Source organism: Chelonia mydas, chromosome 6 (genome assembly GCF_015237465.2).
Source record: "Chelonia mydas isolate rCheMyd1 chromosome 6, rCheMyd1.pri.v2, whole genome shotgun sequence".
In the NCBI taxonomy this organism is placed as follows: domain Eukaryota; kingdom Metazoa; phylum Chordata; order Testudines; family Cheloniidae; genus Chelonia; species Chelonia mydas.
In genome coordinates this window covers 74,338,048-74,351,833 of record NC_051246.2, presented here as the reverse complement: position 1 = coordinate 74,351,833, position 13,786 = coordinate 74,338,048, and the positions used below count along the sequence as shown (strand labels likewise).

Below are 13,786 nucleotides of genomic sequence, written 5' to 3'. Positions count from 1 at the left end.
CAAATGGTGAACAATACTGGCTAACTACACTTCTAATTCAAATGCTAGGTACCAGGATTCAGATACTAGGGTCATGGAACTGTAGGATTCAGAGAGAAAATATAATTTAGCAAACAGACCAGCTCAGAATTTTTGTTTATTAATGTATTTTGTGTTTTTTAAACACGGGCAGGGTGCTTGGTGCTCTGCAGAATGCAAAATTAAGATGGTCTCTGCCCTGGGAGCATATGTCTAAAAGATTTTTGTGACGCTAACATAAGGTTCTTAATTTGAGACTATAACGTGATGAAATGCTGCTGAAACAAGAGCTTGAAAATATGTATTTGTACACCTGACTTAGCATTTAGCTGTGCTGACAACTGTTTGTGGAGGGGCCAGTAAACACTAGAGATCTCTCTGTCCCAGCAGAAGGGGGCTTTTGCAGGGACAGTTTGTTTTACTATCCCATATCCTTATTTCAAGATGGAACAAAATGGGTTTTGAATGCACGGAGGTAACTCTCAAAGAAGAACCAGTAAGCAATGGTACTTTATCTCTAAAATACCTTTCCTAAAAGCATGTTTTGTATTTCATATCCAAAAAAAAATTAAAGCTGAAAGCTCTCCTACAACAGAAGACAGGCTGGGAAATGTATGCTGTGGGATGTGGTTGATTGCTGCCTTTTCATAAATTATAATCCTGGATGAGACATCATGCTCTGCTGCACTTTTTCAAGGTGCCAGGGCCATTAAAGAATACACTTGCTGAGCCTGGAAAGAGAGCAGAGTGCAGGAGCATTCTGTTTTTTCTGTCTGTGGACTTGATCCCTATGCGCGTGCACACACATCTGCAAACAGATCCAATTTCGCTCTTGGACACAGTAAAGAAAAAGGATCTGTTTGGATCCAAAGAAGTTAGTATAACTGGCTAATTACAGTAGCTAAAGTTGGGAAGGAAGAAACTGGCTAAAAAAGGACATCCTCAGAGACAGCTTTGCAGTCAGTTTTCTGTGGGGCAATGTCAAAGTCTTTCTTCGTTGCCACTTCTCTTCCCCCAGCTTGTGTGTGGTGAGGTAGGGAATACTGCCCAGAGACAAGGTTCTGTGCACAGTCACGTTGTATATGGTGGTGTGAGGGCGTTGGGTGAGATTGCCAAGGGAAGGGATCTTGTGCCCAGCTTTCTGGTAGGGAGTCTGATGCCTGTTTGGTTGCTGCTGTTTGCCAGTTTGATTCCACTGTGTGCCCATAGTTAAGACATTGTAATTACTTGCCAACCTTAGAATCAGGAAGAGTCTATTTGCGGGAGATTGAATGAATGTACACTCTTAAGCATTAATCCAGGGCAGCTTCCAAGTATCCTGTTCACTGGAAGACTGGTTAGAAATAAACCAGGGCAGAATGATGGCATAAGGCGGCTGAGATTTCAGAAAAGCAGAGATGTTCAGGGTATCTCCTTGTTGGGTGTGCTTGGAACATTTAAAGGAATTCTGCCCTGGTAATCTTTTTATTTACTTTATTATAGAATATTCTGCAGATGGACCCATCAGGAGCATACTTAAGGCAAGGGAGCACTGACAATTGCAGTCAGTCAGAGGGACAGTATAGAAGGTAGACACCACCACTAACTCTATTACTTGACATCTTTTAAACCTACTTGAATTCTGCATAAATAATTTCCAGCACCAGCATTATGTTTCAGGTGAGATTTCCCTTATTCGGCAAAATTCTCTCTCCATTTTTGTTTTTGGTGCCAGCTTTTATTTCTGGCCTTTTTCAGGGCCTTTTGCTGAAAGAGCTAGAGTAATTAAAAGGAAAAGAATCCTATTTCTAGGGAATATAAATTGTGGTAAGCCTGGAAAAGTGTCCTTTAATTAAATACTGATCGTCCTCCTTAATTAAAACTGCCACTAAAAACTAGGCAGTCCGGTAGTTAAAGTAAATAATAACAGGACATGAGGAATACCTCTCAAATGAACATCAGAAACACAATTACACAAATGTAATAAAAGGGGTGTATGTGCAGTGGCTCAGAAATGGAACAGAGCTTTTCACAGCTAATTTCAAACATGGTTCAGGGCAAAAATGGAATTGAAATTTGTTACATCTTGGTGACCCCAGACCATTTCCTTGTGAACAGTTGTTTGGATCACTGAAACCACTGCCAGAAATGGCACCCTACTTAGCAGTCTCAGAAGAGAAGCCAAAGACTGAATGGGCCATGGGGACTGAACTCCTCCCATGCACTAGCAGTTGTCCTGTTGTCCCAGAATTATGACACGAGTGGAGCGATATGGAGAAGCTTGTACTACTACTGTTCAATCTGTGCATATTCTGTGGATAAAATAGAGATGATTTCGAGCCCATGTCCTGGGTTGTGCACGGTGCAACTTGGGGTGTGTAGGGGCATTAGGCCACCTCCCTTTCCCTCCTCCCTGCAACCTACTGAACCTGGGGCCATGAGGCCATTCCCTGGAATAAAGCAGGGCAGTTTCAGAGCTGCTCTGCCCTTCTTCAAGTTCAGTCTCAAACCCACCTCAACCATGATGCCCACAAATGGATGGGTGGCAGAGGTTCATTAACATCGTGTGTGTGTGTGCGCGCGCGCACACATAATGTATAAACATAACCTCAAAATCTGCAAATTATTCCCACAGTTGGTTTATGATGTTCCCTGTGCTCCTGTTGTTGCTACTCTTGCACCCTCTCCTTCATCCTCTCTATTGTGTGCTCCTTCCACCTGTTTATAAGACTAAACTCTTCAGAGAGGGGACTGTTTCCTATTATGTCTCTACAGCACCCAGCATAGTGGGGCCGGATCCTCAACAGGGCCTCTGGATACTACAGTAATACAAATAATAAATCATCATAATCATACCCTATTTTGTGCTGGGCATGCCAGCAGCTTGCGTGTAGAGACACTATGCCACACCCCCTTTCTCTCAGGCACACCCTTTATGCTGGGGGCCAGAATAGGGTTGCCAACTTTCTACTTGCACAAAACCCAACACTCATGCTCTGCCCCTTCTCCGAGGCCCCCCTCCCTCTGTCACTTACTCTCCTCACGCTCGCTCACTCACTCACTCACTCATTTTCACTGGGCTGGCTCAGGGGGCTGGGGTGAGGGCTCTGGCTGGGGGTTCGGGGTCTGGGGTGGGGCCAGAAATGAGAGGTTTGGGATGTAGGAGGAGGCTCTGCGCTGGGGGGTGGAGTCAAGGGGTTCAGAGTATGGGAGGGGGCTCCGGGCTGAGGTAGGGGGTTGGGGTGTAGAACGAGGTACAGGCTGGGGGTGTCGGTTCTGGGGTGAGGCCAGAAATGAGGGGTTCAAGGTACAGGAGAGGACTCCAGGCTGGAATGGGGGTGGGTGAGGGCTCCGGCTAGGTGTATAGGCTCGGGTGGAGCTGGGGAGGAGGGGTTTGGGGTGTAGGAGGGTGCTTTGGGCTGGGGATGAGAGATTTGGGGTGTAGGTAGGTGCTCCAGGCTGGGACTGAGGGGCTTGGAGGGCAACAGAGGGGCTCAGGTCTGGGGCAGGGGGTTGGGACCCAGGAGGGGATGAGGGGTGCAGGATCTGGGAGGTGCTTACCTCAGGCGGTTCCTGGAAGCAGCGGCTTGTCCTATCTCCGGCTCCTATGCAGAGGTGCGGCCAGGTGGGTCTGCGAGCTGCCTTGTCCGCAGGCACCACCCCGATAGCTCCCATTGGCTGAGGTTCCTGGGTGGCCAATGGGAGCTGTGGGGGCAATGCTTGGGGCGGCAGCAGCAGCATGTGGTGCCCCCTGGCTGCCCCTATGTATAGGAGCTGGAGAGGGGACATGCTGGCTGCCTCCTGGGAGTTGCGCGGCACAGAAGCTCTCAGGGAGCCTGCCAGTCCAGCTGCACGATGCCGCCAACCAGACAGTCAACAGCCCAGTCAGCGGTGCTGACTGGAGCCGCCAGGATCCCTTTTCAACCGGGTGTTTCTTTTCTCCTCAGAATCTGACTAAATTAGACTGTAGCATCTGTGTTGTCTTATTGACAGTCTTCTAGTTTTCAGACTTTCCTCTCTCTGATACACAGTGCCTCCTAATATGCAGTCTTTTTTGTTTTTATTACCCTCTGTTGCCTTTTTAATTAGTTGAAAGAGAACAAATTCCACTCTGATCTGTGCTTGATCCTATTAACGTTGCATGTGCATAGAATGATTGAACAGGTTATATTTTTCAAAGGGGGATGGGAGCTCAACCCAGCCTCCCACATTGTGGGCATGGTTTGCTTTCCAGGCCCCAAACCTTCCACTGGTGTGTGTGTGATGGCTGACATCTTGGCAGACACTGCGATTGACCACGGACTCTCCAGACTTAAAATAAAAGTCTCTGTATCTTGCGCTAAACAATTGGGGACTGTAGCAGACTTGCATCCTCTGTGGATCAGATACGCTACCCAATAGGTTCTACATGCAGTTCAGTTATTTTTAGTATCCAAATAATCTACACTTAAGAGCTAACAGCCTTGTACTGTTTTCTTGTTACCTGGGCCAGTAAAATCAGTGGTGGTCTTCCCATTGACTTCAGTGAGAGCTGGATAGGAGCTGATCCTTCAAGATTGTGGCCCTGGCCTTGATCCAGGAAAGATGCGCACATGTTTAATATTAAGCACATGGACAGTCCCACTGAGGTCTTAGAGACAGATTTCCCCCCTGTCATGTCCATCTTGAACTAGAGATCCCTGTTTTAATGCTTACTGAAGTGTCAGTGGAAAGACCCCCATTGATTTCAATGGACTTTGAGTCAGGCCCTCAGAGCAGACAGTGGCCGGAAGTACCTCTTTGTGTGAACAGTCATTCCTGAGCTCTAACTGCTTCAGTAAACTGCCCAATTTAGGCACGCAAATGTAATTCACACACACAAATCAGAGCTCTTGTGCGTGCAAAAGTGGGTCTGGAAAATTGGTGTGCACAAATTTAGAGGCCACTATTGAAAATTTGAGCCCTAAAGTAACAGAGAAATGTCTTTTTGTACATTTTACTGGCACAGATCTATATAAAGTAAGGGTATGTCTTTACTACCAATGTTAAAGCGCTGTCATGGTAGTGCTTTAACATGGCTGTGTAGTCACGACACCAGCTCTCTCCCAGCGCTGTCTACACTGTCACTTTACAGCGCTGAAACTTGCATTGCTTGCGGGGGAGGGGGGTTCACACCTATGAATGAGAAAGTTTCAGTGCTGTAAAGTGGCAGTGTAGATAAGGCCTAATTTTACAGGGACTTTGGAACCTGAAATACCTAAATCAGCCCTAGGACTATGTTTACAGGATAGCCTGAGAAAAATATCTGGATTGTGACGGTCACTGGGGAAATTTTCCAACTTTAACACATATATTTTTAAAATAGGTACTGCCAAATTTAAAAAAGAATTTTCAAGATGGCCACCCTAATATTTCTAGAGGGAATCTTTGCTCAGTACTCGGATGTAATCCATGATGATTTGCCAGACTTTCACTTTCCATGAACATTCTGCAGAACAAAAACAATCTCTCACTTGTTATGAATGTCAGTGACAAACAAATCTAAAAGTGTCACAAATACCACTGAGGCAAATTCATGTTATTAATTTAAACCAATTTTTGTGAATATATTTTTATAATATTCAGTGCTACTGAGGATGTACAAATGAACATGAATTTTAAAAAATGGTTACATACTTATTAGGTGAAACACTTTATCACTCTCCTAACTAAATTAGTATTTAGTTAGCCACAAATTAGCCACAATGAGAACTTCTAGATCAGCAGAACATGTTGCAGGTGTTCCCATTCATAACTCACACTGATGACATTTTCAGAGCTGCTACAGGTGTTTTCAAATGTGATTTATTCTGAACCTGATTATGTTCTTGTAATATAAATATTTACCTGGAGAGAATCCAAAGGGGATTTAGTGGTTGTGCTCTGTACTGTGCTGAAGGAGATACTGGTTCAATTCCTGTACCTAGCCTCTCTCCCCACAGTAGGCCAACAGGGTCCAGAATTGCTGCAAAGGAAGAATACTTTGCCTCTTGGGGGAAGGAGCAACTAAAGGCATTAAACAGTGATTGCCACAACCTAATAGCTAATCAACAACTAGCACTGGTGCATTCAGTTTTGTCCCGCTCAGCAGAATGCTATGCTCATGAATACGCATACTTTATTCTGGGCCATACCAATTGGGGAGAACATCCAGACATACTCTGTATAACCTGTATGCACTTACTATATCTATGGAATCTGACAATACATACACCTAAGGTGAAGGTGCCAGAGAGTCTTTGTTTGTCTTGGCGTAGGTTAGGTTAGAACTCAACTATGCAACAACCAGTATTGTGCTAAAGTAATGGGCCCTGGAGCAAGCAGTGTTTGCTGTATTCCAGGATTTAAACTTCACAGTTGGTAGCTTGGATGGGAGTTGGGGAAGAAAGGAAGGGAGAGGGTAAAAAGCGAGCAAAGGGATTCTCAGGGCTCCAAGGTGAGACAGAGAATTCCTTAGTGGCAATGGAGGAGAAAATATTTGCTGGAAGGACCAAAACTTCATATAAAGAACATAGGTTTTACGTAGATCTTATGCTTATTCCAGAGCAGACAAAAGATGTGTACAAAAGCCCCTTGAAATGTAATTGTATATACAAATCTTTAAGTGATGAGTGCAACCTATGCATCCTTTGCAAACCTACCATTACTGAATTAAAATGTATTCTCTTAGAGATATGTGGAGTGATCTCAAACCGAGTAAGGCCTTGTCTACACTGGCAAGTTTCTACTCAGTGAAGCAGCTTTCTGTGCTGTAACTCCCGAGGTGTACACACTGCCAAGCCACTTAGTGCGCAGAAACCGCGCAGTTGTAGTGCTCTAAAAAAACCACCCTGACGAGAGGTGTAGAGTTTTCTGCGCTGGGGCTACAGCTCTGCGGTGCCAGTGTAGACACTGTGGTGATTACAGTGCTGTGATTGGCCTCCGGGAGGTGTCCCACAATGCCTGTTCTCGCCTCTCTGGTCATCAGTTTGAACTCTACTGCCCTGCCCTCAGGTGACCAACCATCAGCCCCACCCCATACATTCCTTTGCACATTTGAAAGTCCCCTTCCTGTTTGCTCGGTGATGCATACAGTACTCTCAGTGCATCTTCTAGGTGGCCATGCCTGCTCCACGCACCAGGTGATCCCCTGCTTGGAGCAATGCCAAGCTGCTGGACTGTATCAGCATTTGGGGAGAGGAGGCTGTTCAGTCCCAGCTGCGTTCCAGCCATAGGAATTATGATACCTAGGGAGAGATTTCACGATGCATGACAGAAAGGGGCCATGACCGGGACACACTGCAGTGCAGGGTCAAAGTGAAGAAGCTGCAGAACGTCTACCACAAGGTGAGGGAGACAAACTGCCGTGCCAGTGCTGCGTCTATGAGCTGCCGGTTCTACAAAGAGCTGGACACGATACTTGGTTGCGACCCTACCGCCACTGCGAAGGCCCCTGTGGATACTTCATTGGCTCTCCAGTTGAGAGTGGACCGAACCAGGAGGAGGAAGTCTTGGATGAAGAGCGGGAGGGGGAACCAGAGGCAGAGGATGACTCGGAGGCCAGAGACGCATGCAATCAGGAGCTCTTTTCTACCCCAGAGGAGGCTAGCCAGTCACAGCAGTCAGATCTTGGTGAAGTGCAAACAGGAGAGGAGGCCCCTAGTACGTGGATCTGATTTTGGGAATTGCTGAAGCGAGTTGTTGGGAGCAGGAGGGTGCAGAAATCAGGCTTGTCTCCCACCGCATGCCTAGTCTGAGTGGCAGAACAGGCTATTGATAGACTCCCTCACTTCATGGGAATCTCCCTCAGAGATCTCCTGGAAACTCTCATGGAGATACTGGGCAATTCGCTACCGCAGGTTCCTTGGCAGAGCTGCTTTGTTTCTTGCCCCATTAACGATAACTTTCCAACGCCACTTTGCCATCATGGGCCGGGGGATGGGACGGACCATTGCTGCACACAGGCAAGCCGCACAGGGGCCAGGGCGGAAGCTGCAGGCTTGGAGAAGACCCTCCCTGGATTCCCTGTTCACCCTCAGCAGTGAGAAATCTTCCATAATGATCACATCCTGTGGAAAGTGCGGGGACAGGAATGATTATCAGGCCCCCCCTACAGTGCTGGCTCTCCCCAAGAGCTAAGTGCCCAGTGTACAGCAGGGTCCAGGAAGAGTGATTTACTCTGCTCCTGCGGCTACTCACCATTTTGGAGGTCTTGTGGCTCATGTGTACTTGCCTGGGGTCAGCCAGTTAGTGACAGGTGTGAGAGTACTGGCTATGTTTTGAAGCATTGAATCAGTGTTGTCTGTGTTGCAAACAATACTGCTTCTGTAAAATGTTGCATTTAAACTTCACAGAGATGACCTTGGAAGCCCAGCCTCCCTCTTTGTTATCAGCAGCAGAATGGCTGCGCAGAATTAGAAAGCAGCCACGAAGAACTAAGGAGGACTTTCTCTGTGAGGTTATGATGCACTCTGCCACTGAGAAACAGCAATTGAAGGAGTGGCAGGATAGCGGGAAGAGGGACCAAAAGGAGAATGTGGCACACCAGAAAGAAGCCATGGCGTGGCTCTTAAACGTTATGGAGCGCCAAGTGGGCACGCTCCAGGCAATACTAGCTCTTCAAACCGAGCAGCTCCACACCTGCCCTCCCCTGCAGCCGCTGTCAGAAAATTTTCCCATGTGCTCCCCATGAACCGCCAACACACTCTTATCAACCTCCTGGCTCCACTCTCTACCCACAGCATTCCACTCCTCCCTCTTCATAGTCCAGCACTGTGGACTCCCACTACCCACTGCACTCAACACCATCCCTCTGCAGTTTGGCCCTACTGAAGTACAGCACCTTCTGCACTGTCCTCCAAAGGAGAAGATTGGGTATGATCCCTGGACCTACACAAATCTGTAGCTGTCCTGGAACCCCTCCTCCTCTTGAGACCTTCCCTTCCCCCTTCTCTCATTCCCCTCCCTACTGATGAATTTTTTCGTTTGACTCTCTCCTCCAGTGGTTGTCTTTTAATAAAAGAATTGTGTTGGTTTGAAAGCAATCTTTATTCTATTAAGTGAAAGCAAAAAGAGCACTGCAAAGCAACATACAATTATGTTAAGGCTCTTTCTTGTATCGTGTGCACCAATCACCTCCTAGCATTACAAGCACTGCAATCCTGAGCATAGCAACCAATATTAGTGGCTTTCAGCTTCAAGTTGATGCCTCAAGGCATCCCTGATCCTTATGGCCCTGCGCTGTGCCCTCTAATAGTCCTGGTCTCTGGCTGTTCAAACGCAGCCTCCAGGTGCTGAGCCTCTGCCGTCCAGCCCTGAGTGAAGCTTTCACCCTTCCCTTCACAAATATTATGGAGCGTACAGCACGCAGCTATAAGCATAGGAATATTGTCATCGGCAAGGTCCAGCTTCCCATACAGGCATCGCCAGTGGGCTTTTAAACGGCCAACTGCACACTCAACAGTCATTCTGCACTTGCTCAGCCTGTTCGTTGTTGAACCACTCCTTACTGCTGTCAAGTTGCCCCGTGCATGGCCATGGCATTAAGGGATAGGCGAGGTCTCCTGGGATCACAATGGGCATTTCGACTTCCCCTACGGTGATCTTCTGGTCCGGGAAGAAAGTCCCTGCTTGCAGCTTCTTGAACAGGCCAGTGTTCCGAAAGATGCCTGCATCATGCACCTTTCTGGATCAGCCTGTGTTATTGTCTGTGAAATTCCCATGGTGATCCACAAGTGCCTGGAGAACCATTGAGAAATACCCCTTGCGATTAATGTAGTCGGTGGATAGGTGGTCTGCTGCCAGAATTGGAACACCTATCACTCCTCTGCAGTTAGGGAAGCCCATTTGTGCAAAGCCATCCACAATGTCATGCACGTTGCCCAGAGTCACGGTCTTTCGGAGCAGGATGTGATTAATGGCCCTGCACACTTCCATCAACACAACTCCAATGGTTGACTTTCCCACTCCAAACTGGTTTGCAACCAACTGGTAGCAGCCTGGAGTACCCAGTTTCCACAGTGCAATCGCCACGCGCTTCTCCAGTGACAGGGCAGTGCTCTCTCTCATGTCCTTGCGCCGCAGGGCTGGGGTGAGCTCATCACACAGTCCCATGCATGTGGCTTTCCTCATGCAAAAGTTCTGCAGCCACTGCTCGTCATCCCAGACGTGCATCGTGATGTGATGCCACCACTCAGAGCTTGTTTGCCGAGCCAAAAAGTGGCGTTGCACTGTGGTCAGCACCTCCATGAAAGCCACAAGCAATCTCGTGTCATAGCCACTGTGCGTGGCGAGATCAATGTTGCACTCCTCTTGACTTTGTAGTTTAAGGAATAACTCGACTGCCACTCATGATGTGTTCTCAGAGTGAGCAGCGTACTAGTCAGCGGTTCGGGATCCATTCCTGCAGCCTGAAAGAGGCAGGGCGCACAGTGCACAAACCGTTGAAAGATGGTACCAAATGCAGATGGAAGCACAGGGTTTGCTGGGATGTAAAGCAATGCATCACGGGGCATTGGGACAGGACCCAGGATGCCCCATTCCCCCTCTTTGCCACAAGTCTCTGTGGCAGAAGAGAAAGAGGTGCTCTGTGGGATAGCTGCTCAGAGTGCACCGCTCCGAATACCACTGCAAGTGCCACAAGTGTGAACACGCTATTGCGCAGGCAGCTGTCAGTGTGAACACACAACAACTGTTTCCCTTCTGAGTGGCTCTCTGAGTGGCGCTGTAACTCTGCCAGTGTAGTGGTGCCCTAAGAGAGACACAGAGTGGGATTGACTTGGCATTAAACGTTGAATGTAGATGTTTGAAATATGGCCAGCAGGAATATTTCATAAGCAGATGTAACTGTCCAGCAGCCCATGTAATGTTTTATATGTACCAGGGAAAGGTGTAGGCCAATCGTATACATGAGCAAAAACTCTCAGATGAGTATTAAAAAGCAGCGAAGAAATTAGGGTTTAAGTAGAAGTTGAAGCTGGAGGTTGAATAATAAAACTAATATGTTATAGCTATTAGCAGACTGTTACCATTTTGCTGGCTAATAAAGTAGATAGATTATACTGTAACTGAATTTGATTAATATCTCTACTTCAGATGATTGACCTAGAATAGATGTTCTGAACAGAAGTTACTATAATCTGTGTCCCTGTTTCCTCTGCGAAAGATTTCAGTCTGTATTTCTGTAGCATCCTTAAGGATCTCCAAGCACTTCAAGAAACATGAATTCAACATGAAGTCTAATATCTGGGTGGGGTAGGAGTTAATAGAATCATTTTACAGATCTGCACACTGAGCAACAGAGTAGAAGGGATTTGCCCAAGGTGGCACAATGAGACTATGGGAGAGCTAGAACATACTCACCCTCTGTAGTAACTCTGGCAGTGAAGGGATGATTTACCTGGTAGTTGGGGGAAGCATCAGATATGCCTTTAGTGTAACTCCTGCCACCCATATCTGGCGTGTAAGGCAGCACTGATGTGGTTAAACCTATTGGAACATTTTTGGGACTAAACGTTACATTATTTCTATTGCATCCAATGAAGTGAGCTGTAGCTCACGAAAGCTTATGCTCAAATAAATTGGTTAGTCTCTAAGGTGCCACACATACTCCTTTTCTTTTTGCGAATACAGACTAACACGGCTGCTACTCTGAAACCTGTCATTATTTCTTTTGCAATTCAACCAGCCTGTGAGTTTATTTTAAGGGAAAAGATGTTGAACAAGTGCATGGAAGTGATTTAGAACCAAACTGGGGCAATATTATGTACAGGAACCATTTGCCGAGCTACTGGCATTTTACCAATAGCAAAATGCCATGTATGCTGTCCTAGTGAAGGTCTCAAGCTTTTGCTTGAGTGTCATGTCCAGGCTGGATGGAGTAAACAGCTCTAAAGTGAAGCTGGTTACTTTCTTGTCACTGCTGAAGCAAATCTGTCTCCTTATCTAAATGCTTTGTGTTCCTGATGGGGGTCCTGCTGTGTCAGTACAAGGGCCCAAGCCTGAATAACTCTCAGTAGTCAGGTGCTCCAGCTCCTCTGTAAATAACCTTGGGGGGCCCCCAGCCAATGAGACTGCTGAATGCGGATGTCTTGTGGTCTCCAGACAGAACTCAGTTCTCCAACAGGGATGAGCAAACTCTGCTAGACTAAAACAATCCCCATCCTTCTGCATTTCAAGAAATGGAAGCAGGATTAAAGTGTAAACTCTTAGCCACAGTCCCTGCCTTGTTCTGTGTGTTTTTACTGCACCAAGCACAAATAGGGCCCTGTCCTACTTGGGACTCCAGGGCACTACTGTAATACAAATAGTAAAGAATTAGATGTGGATGGTCTTGCTTAGCTAGATGCAAGTGCTGAAATAGCTTAGGAGAGGCTGTTCTTACACTATTTCTAGCTGGAACTGAAAGCAAACGTGCAAAAAATAATATAATTAAGTAAAATAAATGAGAACACGGTGAGAGGCTCTTCTTGTGAGATTCCCTGCCAGCTGTACAGACTCAAGGTCTGCATGGTTCAGATAAGCCTTGGGTAAGCACCTCAACTTTAGAATGCTTATCTAAATTGCACCTGAGCTCCAAACCTGCTGCTGGATTTGGAGCTCCCAGTCTCCAGCACATATCTGGGGCCTGCTGCAATAGAAAGCTCCTTGAGTCTGATCCACCAAAGATGAGAGCGTGGGGGCGGCAGCAGGTGGTGAGTACTGGTGCTGGTTTTTGTGCTGGGCTATGCAGGGAGAGAGATAGAAAGGAGACCCACAGCAGCCGATTGAAATAAGGCAATGAGTTTCTCCCTTTTGGAGACATGGTGTGAGGTGGTTCAGATAATTTGCTGTATTTATAAATCAAATAACCAGGCTGAGCCAGTGAGGGTAACCATTACACTCTGTAGTCTTGTTCCCTCCCCAGTTATGACTGCCATAGGGGAGGCAGTCCTGGGGTTGGGAGAAGCAGTCTGAAAGAGCAACTGGGAAGAGTGATCAGAGGCAAAGGGACAAATTGTAATTGGAGGGAAAATATAGATAGACTTTCCCTTGGATTGAAGTTATTTTCAAAAGTGCATGGGATGCTAGGAATCCAAGTCATACCTAAAAAACCTGGAAAATGTCCTAGTCTTCCTCAGGGGCACCACTTCAGATTTTGGTGTGGGGGAGGGGCAACCTTAACCGTGATTCCAGGGGCTCCTTAGGCCCTTGAAAACTGTAGTTTTTTGGCCGATAACCTAACAATTAGCTGACGGGCGCATTATATCTAATTCCTACATAAAAGAAAGAAAATTAAATAAATATTAGACCCACTCAGCTTTAATACTAACATGTTCTGACATCTTGTAGCAAGTCACTTAAGGGACACTGGTTAGGTTTAAAATTTTAATGTATATTCTTACTTTCCTAAGTATCAGAGGGGTAGCCGTGTTATTCTGTATCCATAGAAACAATGAGGAGTCCGGTGGCACATTAAAGACTAACTTACTTTGCTACTAACTCTGTGGAGAGAGAGAGACCCCCATCAGGACTCCTGGGCTCTGGGAGAGGAGTGGGGTCTAATGGGTTACAGCGGGGGGGCAGATACATCTGGGTTCTTTATAAGAACATTAGAATGGCCATTCTGCCATGCTGCATAAGACCAATGGTCCATCTAGCTCAGTATCCTGTCTTCTGACTGTGGCCAATGCCAGGTGCTGCAGAGGGAATGAACAGAACAGGCAATCATCAAGTGATCTGTCCCCTGTCATCCACTCCCAACTTCTGGCAAACAGAAGCTAGGGACATGAAGAATATGGTGTTGGATTCCTGC

General features: G+C 46.7%; 1 protein-coding gene across 3 annotated transcripts in view; it reads left to right on the top strand.

The window, feature by feature from the left end:
- PAK6 (p21 (RAC1) activated kinase 6) overlaps positions 1-13,786 on the top strand; it is a 62,187-nt gene that overhangs the window by 13,565 nt on the left and 34,836 nt on the right. The gene's annotated exons all lie outside the window — the stretch shown is intronic.